We start from the raw sequence: 12742 nt of genomic DNA on the forward strand, positions 1-12742 counted from the left end.
AGGGCAGAAGCATGACCCTACCTGTAGTTGGGGAAGATAAGTTTGGTTGTGAAGACAAAGCTGCAGAGGCAAGATACTAGAGGTGGGTAAACTAGTTTTAAAGCTACGGTAACCACTCAGCAAAAGATAAGAGACTTGAGCTTTGGGAATTCAAAGGAATGGTCAAGAAAGATTGGGAAGACACATAGGTCTTAGTGACTAACTGGGGGGATTTGTGGGTGAAAGAGAGGGGTAAAAATGCTTATGGTTTCTATCATGGGTCCCTCAGAAGGTGAGGTCATTCCCCTAATAAAGTGCTTGCAAACCTAATCCTGTTTAGCATCTACTTCTCAGAGCGTCTAGACAGTTTTCCTACTGATACAGATTTATCATTTCATATCACTGTAACTAAAAAGAATATTTGATCTTAATCATTTTAAGTTTGTTAAAGCATGTGTTTTGTGACCCAACATGTGATCCCTCTTAGAGAGTGTTGGCTGTGCATTTGAGAAAAATTTGTATTCTGCTGATTGGATGGAATGTTCTGTAGATGTCTGTTAGGTCCATTTGGTCTAAAGTATAGTTCATTGTCAGTGTTTCCTTATTGATTTTCTGTCTTGATGATCTATTGTTGCAAGTGGGGTACTGAAGTCCCTCACTGTTACTGTACTGCTGTCTCACACCCCCTTCAGATTGGATAGTATTTGCTTATTATATTTATGTGCTCTTATGTTGGGAGCATAAATTTATAAATGTTATATCCTCTTGATGAATTGACCCCTTTATTATTATATAATTATCTTCTTTGTCTCTTGGTGCAATTTTTTACCTAAAGTCAATTTTTCTAGTATAAGTAAAGCCATCTGTGCTCTCTTTTGGATTCTATTTGCATGGAATACCTTCTTCCATTCCTTCACTTTCAGCCTGTGTGTGTCCTAAAGGTGAAGTGAGTCTCTTACAGGCAGCATATGTGAGTCTATGCCTTCTGACTGGAGAATTTAATCCATTTACATTTAAAGCAATTACTGCTGGGTAAGGCCTTACTATTGCCATCTTGTGAACTGTGCTCTGGCTGTTTTGTAGTTACTTTGTTCCTTTCTTTCTCTTTTGCTATCTTCCTTTGTGAACTGATTTTTCCGTAGTGGTATACTTTGATTCCATTGTCTTTATTTTGTGTGTGTCTACTCTAGGTTTCTGTTTTGTAGTTACCCTGAGGCTTACTTGAAATGCCTTACAGATATAAATCTATTTTAAGCTAATATCAAGTCTAACCACAATAAAAAAAATCTACCCTTTTACTAACCCCCACATGCACATATTTTATGGTTTTTATATCTTTATACTATGTATCCATTAACAAATTATTGTTACTACATCCCATTATTAATACTTTTGTCCTTTTACCTTTACTAGAGTTAAATGATAACATACCAGCTGATCATAGTATTAGTATTCTGAATCTCATTATATACTTATCTCTACCAGCGTGTTTCATCATGTCACTAATTGGCATATTCCTGTTTATACTGAAGAGCCCTTTTCAACATTTCTTGTAAGGCAGGTTGAATAATGATGTACTCCCTCAGTTTTCGTTTGTTTGGGAAAGTCTTTATCTAGCCTTTATTTCTGAAGGACGACTTTGCCATGTAAAATATTCATGGTTGGCAGTTTTTTTCTTTCATTACTTTGAATACATCATCCCAATCTCTTCTAGCCTGCAAGGATTCTCCTGAGAAATCCACTGATCACCTTTGGCACAGGGAGGGGCCCCGTGTATGAGAGAAACATTTTTCTCTTGCTGCTTTTAAGTTTCCCTCTTTGTCTCTGATTTTAAAAGTTGTATTATAATGTGTCTTGGAGTACATAATTTTGTATTAAAAATTTGTGATGACCTATTAGCTTCAAGAACTTAGCTGTCCAATCTCTCTTCAGGTTTGAAAAGTTCTAAGCCATAATTTCTTTAAATAAGCCTTCTGCCCCTTTCTCCCTGTCTTTTCCTTTTGGATTCCAGTGATGCTTAGATTGTTCCTCTTAATGGTGTCCTATAAATCCCATAAAATTTATTCATTCTTTTTCACTCTTTTTTTCCTTTGCTCCTCTGACTGGATGATTTCAAATGATCTGCCTTTGAGTCCAGTGATTCTGTCTTCCACTCGGTCTAGGCTGAGGCTGAAGCTTTCTATTGAGTTCTTCAGTTATGTCATTGTTCTTCAGCTGCAAATTTCTGGCTGTATTTCCTTTTCTATTTCATTGCTGAAATTCTCATTTTGTTCTTGTATTGTTTTCTTCATTTCATTAAATTATTCATCTGTGTTCTCAAGTAACTTTCTGAGCATCTTCCAAATAATTATTTTCATATCTTTGCCAGGAAATCCCCAGATCTTTATTTTTTTAGACCATTTACTAGAGGTTACTATGCTTCTTTGGTGAAGATGTGCTTCCTCATTCTTCACAATTTCTGTAGTCTGTGTAGGTGTCTGCACACCTAAGAAAGCAGTCACCTTTTCCAGACTTTACAGACTGACTTCAGTAAGGAAAGACCTTCGCCTGCAGGAGGAGAAACACTGGAGTATGCGTGACCCAAGTCTAGTGGTGCAAGACACCAAGTGCAAGGACATGTGGCAGCTCTGGGTCTGGAATGGCATGAATCTTGTTAGTTCTGACCACAAGGTTCCATAACATTGACAACTATGTGGTGTTTGGCAAGTGATGTGGGGCCACAGCAACTTCAAGGACTTTTGGGGTCCTCAGCAGCACCTTCAGGTCCAACTGCTGGTGACCAGGGCTGGCAGCAGCAGTGACTGGTGCAGTGGTGGGCATGAACTCAACTGTGAGAGCCAGCCACAGGGACCTATGTAATGGCAGGGGCCAGATGCACACACACATAGTGATAAGTGCCATGGCCAACAGCACAGACTGTGCCAACAGTGGGGGCACTCGCACCTATGGGGAGCTGGCTGTCAGCACACCCTCCTGTGGCTGCAGGGTCTCACCATGGGTATGTGCACAGCAATAAAGGCTGGTGACAAGAGTCAGGCCAGCAGAGTACAGATTCACAGCTGAAGGGCTAGCTGCAGGTGAATCCAGTGGTGTAGGCCAGTGACCGGAGTCAGGGCTGTACCCAGGCTGACAAGCAGCTGCAGGGGGTCCTGGCTGTCAGCATGCACTCCTACAGCCACAGGGTCTCACCACAGGCACACAGCATTGGAGATCCATGGCAGCAGTTAGAAGGGGGGCATGCAGGAGCACAGTTGGAAGGCCTAGCTACAGGTAGGCCCAGAGGCATAGGCCAGTGACAGCAGACAGGGCTGGATCTGGGCTTATAGCAGCCTTGGCTACCAGCATGTATGTCCATGGCTGCATGGTCTCACCACAGTGCACACACAGCAGGAGTCAGGCAGGTGGCTTGCAGGTCCACAGCTCTCAGCGATAGCCCCAAGGATGTGCACAGCTGTGCGGTTGTCCATGGGGGTCTAGGCTGTCATCCTGCACTTGCATAACAGAGGGGCTGCAGCTGGTTGCCAGTGCAGACCCCAGGCTCCAGAAGTTGGAGGGACTAGGGGTGTAAAGGGAGGGACTCAGGCAGCTGGCTTTAGCTAATGCAAATCTTTGTGGGGTGAAAACCAAGTGAGATCTTTAAGGGTTTCATTGGTTTCTTCAGTGGTGAAAAATCTTGGGATCCACTGCAGAGCAGTTCTCCTGCTGTGTGCCTGACACTGGTGGCCTCTACTCTCTTCCTTGTTCCCAACTGTGTCTATACAACTCACTTTGCTGATTTGAGGTAGGATAAAACCAAAGTGGGTCCTTTGTGCAGTGCTCTAAAAGACTGGGAACTTCACTACCCCCTTTACCAGTGAGGGGGAGCTCTTTCTAGCTGGGGATGTCTCTCTTAGTGCTGAGCAGTTTCAGCCTGGAGGATGGGATGATGCAGACAAAATGGTTATTCTTCCATCCCTTTTTGTGTTGCTATTCTCAGGTTTTTTATTCTCCTGTGTTACTGAAGTTTCTTAAGTGGATGCCCAGGGCTTCTTTTTCTCCTGGGTAGCTGCCTGAGTGTTGATCTTTGTGAAGGGATGGAGGCCAGGGTCTCCTACTTCACCACCTTGGTAATGTCACCTCCTAATGCAGGCTTCTTAAAAGAAGAGATCAGACACTACCCCAGCCCCTAATAGATGGTCAGTAAATTAACAAATATAGGAAAAAGGGCATCAGTCAATGAACATGGAGAGAACTTCCTACAAACATTTTCTTAAGGCACTGGAAAAGAAGAGTAAAGAAATCATAAAGAAAAACTTCTTTCCCTAACCTTGCCTCCCGACAGTCCAGCTGCTTCCCCTGCTTTTCTAAACCCTTCATTTTCAACTGGTTCCTCTGGTAAAAACCTGACACAGCCTTTGTACCCTTCTGAATGCTTCCCCAACTCTCCCTGGGACTCTGGCCTGCAAAGCCCTTTTCTAACAGTTCCCAGGTGCCCATGAGAGATGTCCCCATGGTCAGATTGGCAGATGGAAGGTTTTTCTGAATTGACAGACTGAGCTCCACACACCACCACTTGGGCCAGGCACCTGTTGCATCAGAGCCCCTGGAGGACCATGAGCCTTTCTCCTACATTCTTGACCAATATTTCAGCACCTTTATCTTATTTCAAAAGCCAGACTGAATCTTCCATAGCAAAGAGATCCAGATTTGGCAGATTTATGCTCAGCATGTCGAGATCCAGGAATTCATTATGACACAGAAGGTCGTTTGTTCAGTAAAACCACAAAAGCGTAAATGAAAAGAGAAAGCAATGGCTACACGGGAACAAAGTATATAAAACAGCAGGAACCACACACACTCCAATTCCATTAGGAAAATAGGATGTGATTAAAGAAAAACAAACTGCTTGAATGCTCTCGCCTGGAATGGCTTCAGTCTTTCTCCAATCATTTCCAGCAAGCTATGCTAAAATATAGAGAGAGAAAAGGCCTGGGCTTTCTTCTAAGTTGTTTAGATTATGAACTAATTAAGTCCAGGCCAGTGGTTCAGTTCTCATGTGGCCTGAGTGCTATTACTGAAGGCAATTCAGTGCACAACCTCAGGTCACTCTGCTGCCCAGCTGGCAGTCCCTCCAAGCCAACACTGGCCACAGGTACCATGGACGAACAAGCAATCCTTCCCAGTTTGGAAAAGCAACACAAAATCTTTATGCTGAGTTGTGATGCATCAATATCACTTTTTTATTTATGCCTTTTCATGGGCTGACTTGTCTCCCTCCTGTTATGTTGAAGCCTTAACCCTCAGTACTTCAGAATGTAGCAGCATTTTGAGATAGAGTCTTTCAAGAGTTAATTAAGTCAAAACGGGGCCATTAGGGGAGCCCTAATCCAATATCACTGGTGTCCCTTTAAGAAGAGGAAATTTGGACACAGGCACAGAGAGAGGGAAGACCCTGTGAAGTAGCAGGAAGAAGATGGCCATCTACCAGCAAAGAGAGGCCTCAAGAGGGAACTAATCCTGCCCAGATTTCTAGAGTTCCAGCCTCAGATTTCTTGATCTCTGATTTCTAGGCTCCATGACTGTGAAACAATAAATATTTGCTGTTTAAGCCACCCAGTCTATGGTGCTTTGTTTTGGCAATCCTGGCAAACTCATACATGCCACATTTCCCTTAACCATCCTTCCAACTCCAACAGAATGCAAGCTCAAGTAGAGCAGGGATTTTGTGGGTTCAAGACCACTACTGTATTCCCAGCATCTAAAATAATGCCTGGTACATAAATGGCACTCAATGAATGTTTGTTGAAAAAAGAATGAAGGCTTATGTGACATCAGTCTAAAATACCATTTTGATCTCCTTTTCCCCTCCTAGTTCCCCCAGGTCAAATCCCGGTTACACTGTTGAAAAAAAATGATACAGAGAATCCAAGCCACCAAGAACTGCAATGCACCACATGCATTTTTGCCCAGCAGATATACAGTCAGATGCGCACAAGTTCTCTGGACCTGCTTTCTCTTGGATACATGGCTGCTGGCAATGGATTCTGACCTGTCAAGCACAGGAGAAACCATCCTCTTTGTTCAGTTTTGCTGTGACAAATCCATAGTATGAAGAGCCTCCTCCAACCTCACAGACAAGTGGCTGCCTAGGATCCGAGGGGTCCTGCCTCAAACTTATCTGAAATGCCCACCTGCCCGTCATTCAAGGGAGCATTCACCAATGGCTGCCTTCCTCACTGCCTCAAATCTAGAGCATCCTCCGATTCAATTTAATGAGTATTTATTGAGCACCTACTCAGTGTTAAGCAACATACAAAGCAAAAGGAAATGGAGGCAATGGATGTAGGAAGCATGAACCCAGCCCTCAAGCTTAATGACATGGCAGGAAGCCAAGGCTGGGATGCAAGAAGAAATCAAGGAAGCATGTGGCCTGGAGATAGTAGGGAACCTGGGTTGGAGTCAAGAGACCTGTTGACTGTGAGCAAGTCCTCAGCCCTGTCATCGCAAAACTGGGAGGGCAAGCAAGGCCTTCTGGAAGCCCATCAGGCTGTGGAATTGTGACTGCTCAGACAGGTGTCTCTTCTGGTTGCAAAGATGAGAGATCCAAGCACATTATCTCCAGGGAGGGGGTGAGTGAACAGAGTTACTGTCAGATCCACAGAGCCTGGAAACCCCAGGAAGCAGCAGCATGGGGCTCACCTCTGGGTCTCTCTCTCTCTCCTCTATGGCACTTCTGATCCTCCCTGTCACACACACAGTTCTTTTCCCCCTGCCAACATATCCATATTTTCTGCTCCATTGTCATCTCCCTTTAAACGTGGCTGTGGCCATGACTCTGTCCTGACTCCGCTCAGCAGATCACTGGTAAATCCTCCACATACTTAGTAGTTTATTTTCCCGAGAAAGAACATCCAGTTGCTCTCACTCATCTTTTTACACCAGGTCACACCAAAATCCACCATGACCTGGTGACATTTGTGTCAGGCTCCATCTCCAGGCCACCGATAAGATGGGTTGAGGATGGGGTACACCAGACACCGAGGCAGCAACAGTGACAGCTGCCCAGACTCCTTTAGAAGGGGGCATGGGGAGGTAAGGATTTGGAGGTCAAAGATCATTATATATTGAATAGTCAACAAGTGTCTAACAGAAACATTATCCAGAATGCATGTTGGATTGCCCCATAAATGATGGCATTTAATCTCTTATACCCTTCCTCCCTGTATCCATAATTAGACTGTACCAGATTGGTATGGGTCTTTAGCCTCTGACTTAAATCCTCTGGACATGGGGAAGGAAATAACAGTCAGTCCCAGGGCCACAAATAATCCTAGGGCCATCCCAGAGACAGGTCATACCTCTACACAAAGGGAAGACTGAGATCAGGAAGATTATAAATGAGAGTACTGGGCCACTTGTGTGACCTAGAGAAAAATCACTTAACCTTCCGGAACTTAATTTCTCACTTGTAGAATGCAAGTAACATTGTCCCTAGATCCTTTACAGAATTATAATGAGAAACCAAGGAGGAAACAGACTAAAAATTGTTTTTAAAAGCCTAAGCACATTTAAGCTAAAGAAATTAACAATAACTAATGAAGTCAGAGTATATTTTGTGTATTTAGGCATACACGAAAGAAAGCACTAGGAGGAAGTATACCAAAGGACCCATTATCTCTGGCAGATAATGCCGGTTATCTCTGCATGGTAAGATATGGGTGATTTCATTTCTTCATATTTGTCTGCTATTATTCTTCAAATTTTCTATAGTAAATATATTATTGTAATAAGTAGAAAAATATTATTTTAAAAAAATGTGTGGGCCTGTGAGATCCCCCTGTCTTCCTTGGCTATTTTGGTTGCCTTCTGGACATTTTATTGTTTGGTTTCCAAATATTTCACTTCAAGCCTGGGCAAAGGAAATAAAAGAAGGTCAGCTTCAAACCAGTCAAGTTCTGCTGCCCGTTAGCAGTCCTTTGAAAGGATTCAGTAGAAAAAGAAAGCTGACACCTTGCAGCTGAAATGAAGCTTAGACAGCATGTTTGCATTTCAACTATTCAGGTTGCCCTGCTCTCTGCTACTAAGATTTAACTCTGCCATGCTGTTTTATCTTGTTTGGGGAACCTCTTTTATGTTGCAGTGAAACTTACTTATAAGAAAAAAATCATTCCCAGATCCTTAAGAGGTAAGATGGAGAAGTTGGTGCATATATGATTCATAAAGGGGTGCTGCATACCAGGACCAAAGGTACTGGCAATAGGTCATCTCACCGTAATGGTAACAAAAACACACCCTTTCATCACTGAACTAAATATTTCTTAGGTCCCTACCATGTGCTAGAGTCTGTGCTAAACAGAACATAATGGTGACAAAGACAGACCATGTCCCATCCCCCAGCACCTAACACAGTGCCTGGACATACAGGGGGCTCCGATCAACAGTCATTGAATGAACATATGAGCATCTACTGCCACTGTGACTGTCCTCCCACCTACAAACATGGGCAGGGCTGTCCCTGAGGGATTCAGAACCCAGGATCATGCTAAAGGAAAGGGACGGGTAACCACGTAAGCCAGCTGTACATCCCTTTAACCAACTCTATAACTTCAAAAACAGAGTGGGGATGGAACATTATTTATCCCTTTGGAATCAAATTAAATCAAAGATAAAGGAGAGAAAGAAATGTCCCAAAAGCAAACTGAGCATCTGTGAATATTAGATGAGACTAAGGAATCACTTTTTTTTGCAGTGATAATGTTATTGTGCTTATGTTTTATTAAGTTCCTGTTGTACACTGAAGCACTTAGAGATGAAATAACATAATCTGTCATTTGTTTTAAAATAATCTGGGGGCAATGGAAAATTGGGGATCTAGGACATAGGGTGACTGGATCAACAAATCTGGCCACCTGTTAATACTTGCAGAAGCCAGGTGACATGGTGACCTGGATGTCTTGCCAATGGGTTTCCACCCCAGGCATGTTCACTACGGATTCAATGTGACCAAAGAAATTGACAGCAAAATGTTCTTGGGGTGAAAGGGTTATACCCAACTTTATTTCCAGGTGGCAGGTCAGTCACTAAAATCCCGTTCACTCAGAGCAAGTCTGCATGCAACAAGCCGGTCTCTGTTTCTGGGTCCCTGTCCATACAGCCATCCTCTGGGCCTCTCTGCACAGTTGTCCTGCACAGTCGTCCCACACAGCTGTCCTCTGGGCCTCTCTGCCTGCACAGCCATCCCACACAGCCATCCTCTGGGCTTTTCTGCACAGTCGTCCTGCACAGTCTTCCCACACAGCCGTCCTCTGGGGCTCTATGCACAGTCATGCCGCACAGCCGTCCTCTGGGGCTCTGTCCTCAGCGCTGCCACCACTCCAGCCTCTGCTCTGCTCTCCTGAAGCCTTGCAGCCCTGCCACCATGTCGCACCCAGAGCACTGGGCAGAGCTCTTTATATAGAGTCAACAGCCATGTACTGCCAACAGGTGTGCAGTGAGCTAGTCAACCAGGGCCAGGTGAAAATCCTGGCCACAGGAACTCTCATTTTATCCACACAGGAGTTCCCAGACTTATCTGTACATGGCAATTAGCCAAGGAGCTTCAAAAATACCAATACCTAATTTCCAGCCCCAGAGATTGTGAGTTAAATGATCTGGGAGGCTAGCTTGCCACTGGCATTTTTAAAAGATCCCCAAGTGATTCCAATATGCTGAAACCAATGGGTTATACACCTCTTTACTTCTGAGTATATCTGACAATTTGCAGAATGAAAGTGGATTTTTTTAAATGCAAAAGGGACGAGATGTCATTTTACATATGAGGGAGGGCAAGGGCCAGCCCTGACCCGCTCCACTCCCACACATCTGGGGATGGAGGACTTTCCGGTTCCCTTTTAGTCCCTTAGTCCCAGGCCACCCCTACTGAAGCTGTCTCCCCATCTCTTGGTTCCTGAAGCAGGATGGGAGCCTGCATAAGGTACTGGAGATGGTGCCACCACATCAACCTTGTATTACCACAAATGGCCCCACCCTCAAGCCCCTAGAAGGAAGGTCCCTGAATGTGGCCATTCCCTTGAGTTCTCTAGTCTGGAGCTAACAATGCAGCCCCCCACCTCTTCTACTCTGCCACCCCCACACCGTTCTCCCTGGGCTGACTCTTTTATGACAGAAATTATCCACTTTTGCCTCCTGCCAGGAAGAGGAGGCCAGGGCTTGCTAAGAGCCCCATGATTGAGATTAATCATCATCAAATGGATGGTTGTTTTTTACCTACTCATTTCCAGCAGGACCTGCAAAGCCCTCTCACCTGGCTTCCCACAGATCCCTATGGACAGGCACATCTTGTGGGATAATGCTTCATTTTAACCAGAATGTCTCAATGGTAGGTTTCATGTTCTCAGCTGTGCTCACAGTGGGGATGTGATTTTCCTTCATGAAAATGCTATTATTATAGAACTCCAGGCTCACCATCCTCCCAACTATAGTTCTCTATTATTTGTGGGGAAATGGTAGTTTGGAGAGGGATTTGCATGTGGTTCTCTAGAACGAGCCAAGCAAGGCTGACAGTCAAAAGCCTGCATATAAACTGTAACTTCAGCCTCTGGGCTGCTGCGGCCAGAACTTCACTCTGAATGTGACAAGACCTCCCAAAATGAGACAAAAAATGCAGCAGACTGAATGCTGACTTTACACCTGTGCCTCCATCTGAAGAGTGTCCTCATTCCCTCATTCTTGTAGTTAAGCCTTTCATAGATGTTTGTCACTGTTGGATGAACAGTCTGTGAAGTGACTTCAGCCCTCAAAAAGGAAAGGAAACAGCAGGTATTAAGTATCTACTGTGTGTTCTAGACACTTTACAGTGGCAGTTTGTCTTGCCAGTGGGTTTCAGCCCCAGGCAAGTTCACTCTTGATTCGATGATACTGAAGATGACAATGGAACGCTCTTGGAGTGAAAGGGTTTTCCATCCACCTCAGAGAGAGCCTGCCTGCAGCAGGCTGGTCTCTGCCCCTGCAGCCATCCTCGCTGCTGCCACTACTCCAGCCCCTGCTCTCCTGCCGCCGTGCAGCCCCGAGCACTGAATGGAGCTGTTCATATAGAGTCACTATCGCCCACATGTGGGTAGTGAGGAAGCCGACGGGGGCCAGGTGAAAATCCTGGCCATGGGAACTTCAGGTTTTCCAGAGAGAGTGTGAGGGGACTTGTCCCAAACCCCCAATTCCCACTCATGCTGCAGGGCACCACCTCCTCTCCTGTGCGTTTTCTCCTCACCTGCAAACATCTGGTACCTGTTGAAAGCCACAGTCCCGGCTTGAGATAAAAACAGTCAAAAGTCCCCCCGTTTTCATGTCAACGTGTCACCAAACCACTCACTAAGTTATTTACTGTTGTGGACTGTGACCCCCTTGCTAGGTCAAGGCCTGAAGTGGGTCAGCAAATAAATAATTTTAAGATGCCCATTAAATATCCCACAGCTGGTGCGTGTTAGCAGGAGTCACCCTCCCCCATCACTTAGGAGTTTTCAAACAACTCAGAACATCTCCTATTCTGCCTCAGGCCTTTTAATTATCTGAAAGAAAATATCACTGAAACATTGCTCTCCCTCCAAAAAAAAAAAGAACAGCTTGTGAACATTACTCCCCGACACACACGCACACACTCTGACGCCGACCTCCCCGGAGAGAGGCTCCTGAGCCCCAGAGCGGGTAGCAGCCGGGCCGTCCGCGGGCCTGGGGACAGGGAGTTGCTCACCTTTCCCAGAGAACAAACGCACATCTGCTCCCGGGAACCTGACCCGCCGGCTTCGCTTCCAGCCTGCGCAGCACCGGGAACCCCACAGCCCACGGCGGGTGGGGTCCCTGGCACCCCAGTAGCGAGCTCCCCGGGCGCTCCAGGCAGCCGGCGCGCGCGCCCTGGGCTGCGCCGATCCAAGTGCCTGGCCTGCCACCTGGTGGACACTACGAGGAAAACACCCTGGGCTGGCTCCAGATGCCATGTGCCCACAGACAGAAGCGAGTTATGGAACACGGATGAGAAGCAGATTAATTTGGCAGAATTAAAGAGAACCCATGAGGAGGATTCGGAGATCATTTTATCTTCCATATAATTAAGGCTTTATATGCGGGATGGGGCAAGTTTTAAAGGCCCTAAATCCAAACCACAGATGCATCTTTAAAGATGATGTTACCCAGGGTTCTTAAAGTTTTGTGGGTGTCAGACTGTCCGAGGGAGAGTTTAAAATGCAAATGCCCTACCCACTACAGTCTATTTATTCAGAATCTAGGTTAAGCATATTTTTTATTATTGTGGTAGGAAAACACAGAACGTAAATTTGCCATCTTAACCATTTTTAAGTGTACAGTTCAGTAGTGTTAGTTATATCCCACTACTTTAAATACCACATAATAACTGGAATCATGTAGGTTTTGTCCTTTTGTGACGGGCTTATTCACTTAGAATAATGTCCTCAGGGTTCACCCATGCTGTAGCATGTGATACGATTCCTTCCTTTTTCAGACTGATAGATTTCACCGTGTGTATAATCCACGCTTTGTTTACCCACTTGTCTGTCAATGGATGTTTGGGTTGTTTTTGGCTATTGTAAACATGAGTGTGCAAATATCTCTGCAAGACCTGTTTTCAATTCTTCTGGCGATATACCAAGAAGTGGGATTACTGGACCCTACAGTAGCTCTGTTTGGCACCTTTGGTTTTTACAGGCCCCCTGGGTGGTTCAAATACCCAACAAAGCCCCTGATGTGGTTCCATCACACAGGTCGGGGAGGGGTC

The 12742-nt window shown here is 45.1% G+C and overlaps 1 long non-coding RNA gene across 1 annotated transcript in view; it reads right to left on the reverse strand.

Annotated features, from left to right (window-relative positions):
- Positions 1-11813, reverse strand: part of LOC118912981 (uncharacterized) — a 75184-nt gene extending 63371 nt beyond the window's left edge. The window contains exon 1 of the long non-coding RNA XR_005025026.2: positions 11705-11813. This is a non-coding gene — a long non-coding RNA (uncharacterized LOC118912981). The remainder of the gene's footprint in view (positions 1-11704) is intronic.
- Positions 11814-12742: the final 929 nt, after the last annotated feature.

This window comes from Manis pentadactyla, chromosome 8 (assembly GCF_030020395.1).
Source record: "Manis pentadactyla isolate mManPen7 chromosome 8, mManPen7.hap1, whole genome shotgun sequence".
NCBI classification, from domain to species: domain Eukaryota; kingdom Metazoa; phylum Chordata; class Mammalia; order Pholidota; family Manidae; genus Manis; species Manis pentadactyla.